Genomic DNA, 10,092 nt, shown 5'->3' on the forward strand with positions numbered 1-10,092 from the left:
TTGAGAGTTTTCCAGTGTGTTATCTTCATTCAAACTCTTTTCAAAGTGAGGACCTGGAAAAATGAATACATTTTTGGAAATTGCAAATTAGCTGTGATGGATTGAGAGTGTAGGTTAATTTTCAATATTCAGTAGATTTTTGCCGCGGATATATTTAAGTTCGTATGGTGCGCGAGTTTCAATCCGATAAGCAGGAAAATATTGTGCAAAAGTGTTAAAATAATTTATTTAATTTGTATTCAAATGTGCAATATTTAGCACTAAAAGTGCAAGTAGTAATAAAAAATACAAATAGTGCGATTTTATTTCTCATTGCTGCTAAGAAATTCTGTGAAAAAGTGAAATTCGTGTGTTCGCCCTGAAGAAATGGGAAGCCATCTCGTTGGTCGTGTCGCGTGGGTTCGGTAACGTGCATAGCTATATATGTTAATAGTATGTACACGTGTATATAAATGTTTGCGCATGCATATGAAAGTACATACGTTTATATGTATTTACATATTTATGTAGTCATATTCATACATATGTATGTATCTATACTACCCAACGCCAAGCCAACACATAGTATTGAACATTTGATTATCGGTTATCATTGGAGAATTTCATATAATTCTAACACCTTGTCATTTCAATTAATAAAAAAGAATGCAGGTACGAGTGAATTTGGTAAGTAAGAACCTACTTTTACATAACGCACATACATATGTTTTTGTAGAGAACCCTAGCTAAGCATCTGGTAAAAGATATTTGTCAACTGTTTTTTAACCGACTTCCAAAAAAGGTTATCAGTTCGTCAGAATATTTATTTCATTTTATTTTTTGTTGTTGTATGTATGTTACCGCATAACCTTGGGCCACGTCAACCGAGTTCGACAATCCTTTTTGCATCGGAAAGGTAGTGTCTCAGAGGGGTTCCCATACTAATCTTGTTTAGATCCGACCATTGGATCATGAAATATATGTATATATATATATTTTTTTTTTTAATTAGGTTTTTTTTTGCAAAAAATTACTTGTTTTGTTTTCAATTGAATATCGTCGTTTAAAGTACAAAACCAATGAAAAAAGTTCTTAATTAAAAAAATGAAACTTCATCATACATCTTCAGGCTAAGGTCTGTAATTTGACCCAGTGGCGGACCCAGGTAGGGGAAATCGGGGACTTAATTTTCAATTTTTACTTTTTTTGTTATATTTTCGAATTTGTATTATTTTACGCAGTTGAAACTCACAGCAAGTTTAAATATTTTCACAGGTTCAGAAAACAACGAAAATTCCAAAAATTCTTATGTTCATGGTACTTGTGTGTAAAAAATACAAAATTCTTAGAATTCTAAAAGATTTTAACATTTTTGAAAAATTCCAAAATTGTTCCACTTTTCTGAACTTTTCCAAAATTTTGTGTTGATATAACAAAGTTTGAGAATTTTATTTTTTTTTTTAAATTTTGAAAACATCAACGTCCAAAAATTTTTTGAATCTTCAAGAATTACTAAACTTTTCTAAATTTTCGAAAACGACGAAATCTGAAAATGTTTTCAACATCCGAAAACTTTTAATTTCGTTTGATCAGTTTTGTATATTCGACACCTTTACTTAGAAAAAATTTGTTAGAATTCCTACAAATTCTCAAAAATTTTTGAAAAATAAAAAATTTCTAGAAACCTAGTATTCATCATTATATTGAATTATTGGCACTTACTAAAATATGTCAAATTCACAAAGTTTTGAATGTTAAGAAAATTTTGGAAGTCCACTCAAGTTATTAAAAAGGGGAAACTTCAAGAAATTAAAAACTATCAAAACTCTAAAAATTTTATATTGCGGTGATTTTTAAATTTATATACATATTTGTTTCATATACTTTTTGTATTAGTTAATTGAGTTAGACCTTTCAAATAGGACACTTTCGCCGGACACTACGATACATATTTTAATGTGTTTTAATTAAGTGGAATTTTAATTTTCAAAAATGGGGCAACCCCGCTAAAAAAAGTTCATAAATAAAAACTTTTAAAACCCCCTTCGATTGATACCCATATTTTAATAATTCATTTAACTTATAAAATATTTTGAATTTAACTTTTTAAACAGGTGGTGACCCTCTTCCAAGACCTCAAAAATATTCATAGAGTTCAAACTAAAGATTTCCTAACACTCCTTCGTTTGACATCCACATTTTGATATTTCGTTTAACTTGTGTATATGTGAAATAAATTCGATATTTCTAGCAGGTGGTAGCCCTCTTCAAAATATTTTCAATCTAATTTCTTAAACCCCTGTCGTTTGGATAAGTGGTGATACATATTTTTAACTTATTTAATATGATTTTTTAAACAGGTGGCAACCCTCCTATACTTCAGCTAAGACACAAAGCCTTTCAAAACCATTTCGATTGATACCCAGTTTGTAATAATTAACTTATTTTTTTAAATAATTTGAATATAATTTTTTTTTTAAATAAAACCTATTGTACAGCTACAGTTTAATGCTTTTAGTTTGACGCCTCATTTTGGAAAATCTAACGAACGGTGCGAATTTAATGGCATTGACTATGAAATAAATTGAATTTCGTCGTTCAAAAGGCATACCGTCATTCTGCCAAACCGCGTAACTGACATTTGCTTTGCTCACTCAAGCTCTTGGCTCAATCCTTATTCATTCGACCTGAAATATACTAGCCAGAAATGCGATTGCTTTATAAAAAAGAGAACCATTTTGTAATATGAGAGTTTTTACGCTCTGGAAAATAATTTATGTAATTTCATATATGCGGTTTTGCATTTTAAACGACGATTTAATTTTTTAACAGGTGGCAACCGTTTTCGAAAAACTAAAACCAGCTTTTACTCTATGCGCGCCCATATAAAATCTGCAGAGAGCTTTAAAGAGTTTCGGCCAGTTTGCTCGCGCGCACTAGCGTGCCATTCGTGAGATCCGAGGTGGAGTCGTCAGGAGGCGGAGTTTTTTCTTCGTGTTTTTACTTTAAATGTTATGAATTTTTTAATTTAATTTTCTTTTAATTTTTAAATTTCATTGTTTTAAAAAAATATAATTTTTATTTTTTATTTTTAGAAACATTTTCTTTTTTTTCTTTTTTAAATTTTTTAAAATGTCATGGTTTTCAAAGGAAACAATTTTTTAATCGCATTTAATGTTTAAGAACTTATATTCTTTCTTTTAATAATCATCTTTCCTTTTTTAATTAAATTTCTTTTTGATTTTTACAATTTATTGTTTTAAAAATAAAAAAAAAAATATTTTTTTACTCCCATTAAATTTTGAAAAATTTATTAAATTGTTTTGTATTTGTTTATTTTTTAATCCATTTAATATCTAGAAATTTATTTATCGTTTTTTTTATAATTTTTTTCTGCTGTAATTTTTAAATTTTATTGTTTTAAAAGGATTATTTTTTAATAATCGCTTAATAGTTAGAGACTTATGTTATACATTTTTTAATTTTTTTTATTCAAATTTTTCTTAATTTTGAGCTTTCATTCTTTTAAAAAGGCAATTATATATCTTCTTAATTAAATCTAATATTTAGAAAACTTGTTGCTAAAAGAAAAACATAATAACGCAAACACCTCCCAGTTAGCAGATCTTTCAATTGGTCTTTAACGGAAATAGCTTTCAAAATAAGTTATAAAGTCTAAATCGTACGAGGCAACTTTTTACGCAACTTTTCACAACAGTATATGTACAAGATTAGTTAAATAATCGACAATTATAAATTACGGAATTACATAGTTAAAAAAAAAATTAACACTTTTCGAAATAGGAATAAAGTAATTAATTTTAGTTTTTATTAAATATAAAGAAACTATTCCCTCATACATATATTTTATCTATTAAAGAGTGTTTCTCCGAAACAACGCAGCAGCTGTTTGATTTTTCCTGCTTTTTTATGCCACCTTTATTTTTAAAAACTTTTCTAACCCCTCTACTCGACTCAAATGCAACCTTTCATGGTTTACTTATCCTTTCTTTGAAATCTCATCAACGCTTTGTTGTGGTAAGCAGTCAGTCGCAATCTTATTTGAATAAGTCCTGCATACGATGCCATTTACATACTTTCACCCGCGCTTTTCACGCATCGTCTGCCATAATGATTTAATGATAAGGAAAAGTGTTGGGGCACATGCTGCTGATATTGTTTAAGATTTCTTTGCATTTAGTGTTTTTTGTTATTTAAATTTTCAACAGCTGCTCGCGAGTGGCACATTTTTTTGTTTTGTGATTCTAAGACATTTTTACATATTTAGGCTGCTAACTACAAAGGATTATGATTTTTCCTTTAAGCGAACATATGACTTGTGTAGAGATGGAACGAAAGGATTAAATACTTACTTGTAAGTATCTTTACACCACAACAACACAAGACGCTATCGGCGCATTTGGATGCAGTAAAGCGTGATTTCTCACAATACTTACTCGCACATGGCGCAGCGCATTCATTCATTAGGCCATCGTAGAAAAAAAGGGGCAAATAACCTTAAATACTTAAAAACTCAAGTACCAATGCTGATGGGTGGTCGCGAAATTTCCTCAAAGATTTGCATATTTCAACATGTAAATTATCTGCATTCAACACTCAAAATCGCATTTGCATTAAATGATTTGCATAGATCAAAAAGGAAAGTTGCATTCTCGAATGCTAAATGAACACATCACACTGCTGTGGGGAGGAGGTGAGTTAGGTAAATACTTAAGTATGTATATGGAAGAGATTTGCATTGTTTTGCAAATAAAATTTATACCCTCTGAGTAGCCTAACTCTGTGTAAGTGCGTGTGTGTGTGTGTGTATGCTACAAGCCTCCTCGTACACACAAAGCCCACGTGACAATGCATTTTCAATTTGCGTGCGATCAGCTCGATCGTTTTCTTCCTTCACTAATATTTGCATAATTTCCCATCTCATTTCTACTGGCATTTACCAAATATTGTTATTATCGAAATTTATTGACATCTGATGAAAGCAGACTATGGCAAAAATTTGTAAGAATGCCACCCTGCCTTTGACTCACATACGTACATACATACATATGTATGTGCATGTCAAAGGTTCCTTTCTTTTCTGCTGATGTTGAAAGGGTTGTGGTAGCCGCAAGTCAATAAACATATATGAAGTTGCTGTTGTGTACTCATATTACAAAGGCGATCAAATCAGCCACAAAGGCAGACAATTGTTAGCATTTCAATGGTGAATAAATATTTGCGATTGATAGAGATATTTATCTCTCGCTACTGATCGGTGTGATCAATGTTGGAAAAATATCAATAAACTTAATTGTTTGCGATACGATTGTAATCGAGCAGAATTGAATGAAATTGAAATGGGTGTGTATGTAAATAGACATTATTGGTAAATTGAGAGATAAAATACTTTTAATAACACCGCCCGACAGTGAATTTTATATATTCGCGAAACCATGGGTCAAATATAATAAAACTACGTTTTTAGTTTTTCTCTCTGACGTCAGCATTTTTTTAAGGACCCTGAAATTTGAAAAATATAATTACTTCAAAAAATTATTAGTAAAATTCAGTGCAATGTAGAAAAACAGTATGACTATCAAATTGAAGAGAAAATTCTATAGAATTAGGGCCGTTTAAATTTTTTCGTGCATAAGCACGATTAGGTATTGAAAATGTCTTTTTAACATTTTATCATAGAGTATCCTTGAAATTTTACAAAAATTATTTTTGAATAAATTATACGTTAAGGACTAATATGCACTCGACCACATCCTCGAATTTCGTCCTTCTAACTTTATTCGCTTAAAAAATAAAACTTATAAAAAGGACATTTTCAATACCTATTCGTCCTTGCGAACCAAAAAATTCGAATGGTTCTAAATTCTACAGAATTTTCCCTTCCATTTGGTAGCCATATTATTTTTCTACATTGAAATTAATTTTTTAAATAATTTTTGGAATTGAAACTACAAAGTCCTTTAAAAAAAATCTTGACGTCAGTGAGAAAAACTAAAAACCCAGGTTAACTATAATTGTGTTTCGAAATTTTTTTGTTTTTGTCGCACGGTGTTATGAGTGTGGGCACATATGTATGTATGTAAATAATTGGGGAGAAAGTATAATTGAACTACTACAAAATATACTCAGTTTTGTTAATATCTGCTCTAGGTAGAGTGAACGAAATGTTACTGCCACCAAGACGGGTAGATGATCCTTTTTACGGAAAAACATATAATCTACTTCAAACCAGTCTCATTGAAACGGGTATAGGCTAAAGATGGGAAATTAAATAGTACCCGGAAAAAAAAATTTTGCCGTACACTTTCGAATCTAAAATATTTTGCAAGGAAATTTCAAAATTTTTATGCCAAACGTAGGAGTCGCCTTTTCATAGTTTTCATAGTTCATAGTTTCCGCATTTACAGTTGGATCTTAAAGTATGATGTACCGATATTCTTGTCTTGTCTGGAGAAGACAATGGTTTTGTTTTAAAGTTGAGGTCAATCCTCAAGTACCGCGTTCTAGTACTCGCCCACTAGATCTCAGTTCTTATCACGCTTACGTGTCACCCTAATGCTAGCAAATTAAAGTTCACAAAGAATCATGAAACTTTTGCGTAGGAAGTATTTCGATTATTCCAGAGCAGAGATGGTTAAAGTGGCTCCCAAGAGCCTTTTCCACTTAGGAACCGGCTTGGCACATTTACATAGGTGCTAGATTAGGGGTGAAGGGAAAAAAGAGCATAATAAAATTTCGTGTACTTCTACTCTCATTACTTATATATAATGTTTTTAATGTATTTTTTACACCCCCTCTACCCTGAGAACTGCTTTACTTCTTGCGTAGCACTTGCTGGCTCTTTGAATGCTTTAATACCCAAAAATGTGCACATACCTGTTCGGAATACTCAACCCTCTCGATGTTATGAGCTTGTCGATGGGCTTATTTCCATCTGTGAAATCTATGCCAGGTATTATTAAATGGTTTGCCAAGGGTGCGTAATCCTGGTCTTCCACTAGAAAATTGGCTCGATGCGTCATCCTCTAGTCTTATGTCATGTAAGCCCATAAAAGCCCCTAAGGTGACTTAAAAGCAAATATGTACGCTGTGTATTATAGGAGGGTCAGGAATTCTCGCTTATTTCGAGGACGAGAGTCCACGTTTATTGACTAACTGAGCCGTGTGATTGAACGGTTTAATCCAGTAAGATGAAAAAGACTTGAGCGCAGCTTGCTTGCCACTTGTATTTAGATTCCCGTTATGTTCGGGTATTTTCTCATTGGGGCCATATATTGGCCTTTCGGGCAGTCTACATATGTACATATCTATGGAGATTGTCTTTTTTTCAAATGGCGGTCGCTTCACGGCAGGAAATGGTATTATGGTATGTATTTTTCCTACCAAAATCCCCATCAAAAGATTTCAAAACCCATCAAAACTGAACTTTCGTCTCTGCACCCTTTGAATGAAAGGGGTATCGTAAAGAATATGACCAGGTAATGGTATGCCACCTAGAATGCATACCTCTACTTCCTTTGATATCAACCAATTGTTTTCTTCCACCTTATGCTCTGCTCTGATCCATCATGTTATCCGACTTTTATCGCATACGACATGGCACCATTAAACAGATTTGTTTCGTAGGTGGTTAGAATATAAAAAAACCGCGAGGTTCTAGAGAGGTATAAAGCTGATATATTGAGCTCAAACCTTGCCTTTATTTTGGGGGTGAGCACTCGATTTTTGTAATATATTTTAAATTTAATTTGGAGATAAATGGGTTTAAGTTTTTGCCATATTCATTGTCATTTGTTATTCTACGAAATTAACTAAGACAAGAGATTTTCCAAACTATTTTTAGTGCAGCGATAGGCAGAGAGAGAGCTTTAACTACGGACACGTCTATAAAAAATGTAAACGTAAAAGAGCTTTGGCCACAGAGAAGGCGGTACCTGTCACCGGTTTAGTGCAATGCTGGCCACCGAAAACATTTATTTTGTACCAGCCGTATATAAATTGTATATAGAGCTTTGAAAAGCTCTGGTTTAGTATCACAGCTATAGCTTTTGATTATAGGCAGGACTTAAAGCTCAGTTAGTACAGAATTAATTTTCGTAACTTAACTTAGCCAATATTTTAGCCAATCTGCCTGCTGAGAGGAAACATTTTTAAAAAATTTGGTTGGAAAAGTCCAATAACGGCAACACTGACTCTCTGCCATGAAAAAAAAAGCTTCTCATTAAAACCATTTGCTGTTTAGAGGACCGCAGTGGTTTGAAACTGGAATTCACACACCTCCAGAGCCTTCATTTTTCAACCAATTTGAATATTTTTGTTTAAATGAAATCTTATCAAATTTATAAGAGAACTGTTCAGACCGATTTTTGAATTTTTGTTTATTTATTATAAACTAGCAATTACCCGGCGTGCTTCGCTGCGCCTTAAATGTATTTTTGTGTTGTAACTCTCCCCCTAAGCTCTTATGGCCTCATTTACAAAATATTTTTAAAGAACTTTATGAAGTTAGATTTAAAAGAAATCGATCTATGAAGCATTGTTTATTTATTTTTTTGAGTTAATATATTTTCGAAGGTAATTAGAAAATATGTAAAGAACCGACTTTCTCTTGGAAATTTAATTTATAATCTTATAACTGGAGTCTACTATCGCACCCTTTCCTCAAACGTGTAGTGATTCAATATTCAAATAACGTGTATTTATATAATTTGAAAAAATCTCCCTACTATACAAATATGTACAGCAATATTAACTAATATTTTCAAATGTTGTGAGAGGGAGTAACAAAACAAAATTACTTTTAAGGCGCAGCGAAGCACGCCGGGTATTCGCTAATTAGTTAATATTGCTGTACATATTTGTATAGTAGGGAGATTTTTTCAAATTATATAAATATACGTTATTTGAATATTGAATTAATACACATTTGGGGAAAGGGTGCGATAGTAGACTCCAGTTATAAGATTATAAATTAAATTGTTGTCAATATTTTTTAATAATTGTAAACATTCGCCAGCTGTTTCTGTTTATTTATTAGTAAAAGGCAGGACTGCCAATCTTGCGGCAAAACAATAATAAAAATCCAAAAAAACACGTAAAGCCAAACAGAATTAATTGCGAAACGTGCAATGATACACACATTAAATTTCTTATGTGCACCCTCCACACAGACCCCAATCACTTCTGAAAATTTTATTTTATGTGCACCCTCTACACAGACCCCAATCACCCCTGAAAATTTCATTGAAATCGGGCAAGCCGTCTAGGAATGATAGAAATCCGAAAAAAACACGTAAAGCCAAACAGAATTAATTTTTGTTTTTTTTGTTTTTGCAAAACGTGCAAAGATACACACATGAAATTTCTTATGTACACCCTCCACACAGACCCCAATCACCCCTGAAAATTTCATTGAAATCGGGCAAGCCGTCTAGGAGGAGTATGCGAACAGGAAGTTTTGCCACCTAATTTTATATATATAGATAGATATGATTCTATAAATGTTTAAATGCAATTTAATACATTTTCCTTTAACTTAAGATCCCACTCTTGTCATTCAATAGATCATTTGGAAAGTTGTATCACCACACTTTTTTGTATAAATCACACTTTAACTCTTTTTAGAATCATAATTTTTTCACATATATAATCACTCTTACCACTTTTTAGACTTTTTAAAGTGAACTTAATTAATTGCTTATTGCACTTCTAAAAGCTTTTTGCGAATATAAAGATTACAATGAAATGCATCAGCTGTTTTCTGTTTACATATTTACAGTGATGGCCGATTAAATGACGATTTTATAACTTGTTGTCTACACTGTCAAATTTTTCCCGCGTGTTAAGCTTGCGCTTCAAATTATATGTGTTGTTTGCTATATTGTTAATTTTGATGATTTCATATTTAATCTCGTATAACGCCTAAATTTCAGTGGTCTCCCTCACCAAATTTCAGTGGGGTAACCTAAATGCTTTCAGAGATATAAACTATGAAATATTTCATTCGTACGGGAGGTGCAACGCCCCCTTTTTCGTTATCCCCAGTTTTTTTTGGAGGTGGTAGGGATCGATCTCATATAACCCCTCACCAAA

This window comes from Rhagoletis pomonella, unplaced genomic scaffold (genome assembly GCF_013731165.1).
Source record: "Rhagoletis pomonella isolate Grant_MI unplaced genomic scaffold, Rhpom_1.0 Rhpom_scaffold_00011, whole genome shotgun sequence".
In the NCBI taxonomy this organism is placed as follows: domain Eukaryota; kingdom Metazoa; phylum Arthropoda; class Insecta; order Diptera; family Tephritidae; genus Rhagoletis; species Rhagoletis pomonella.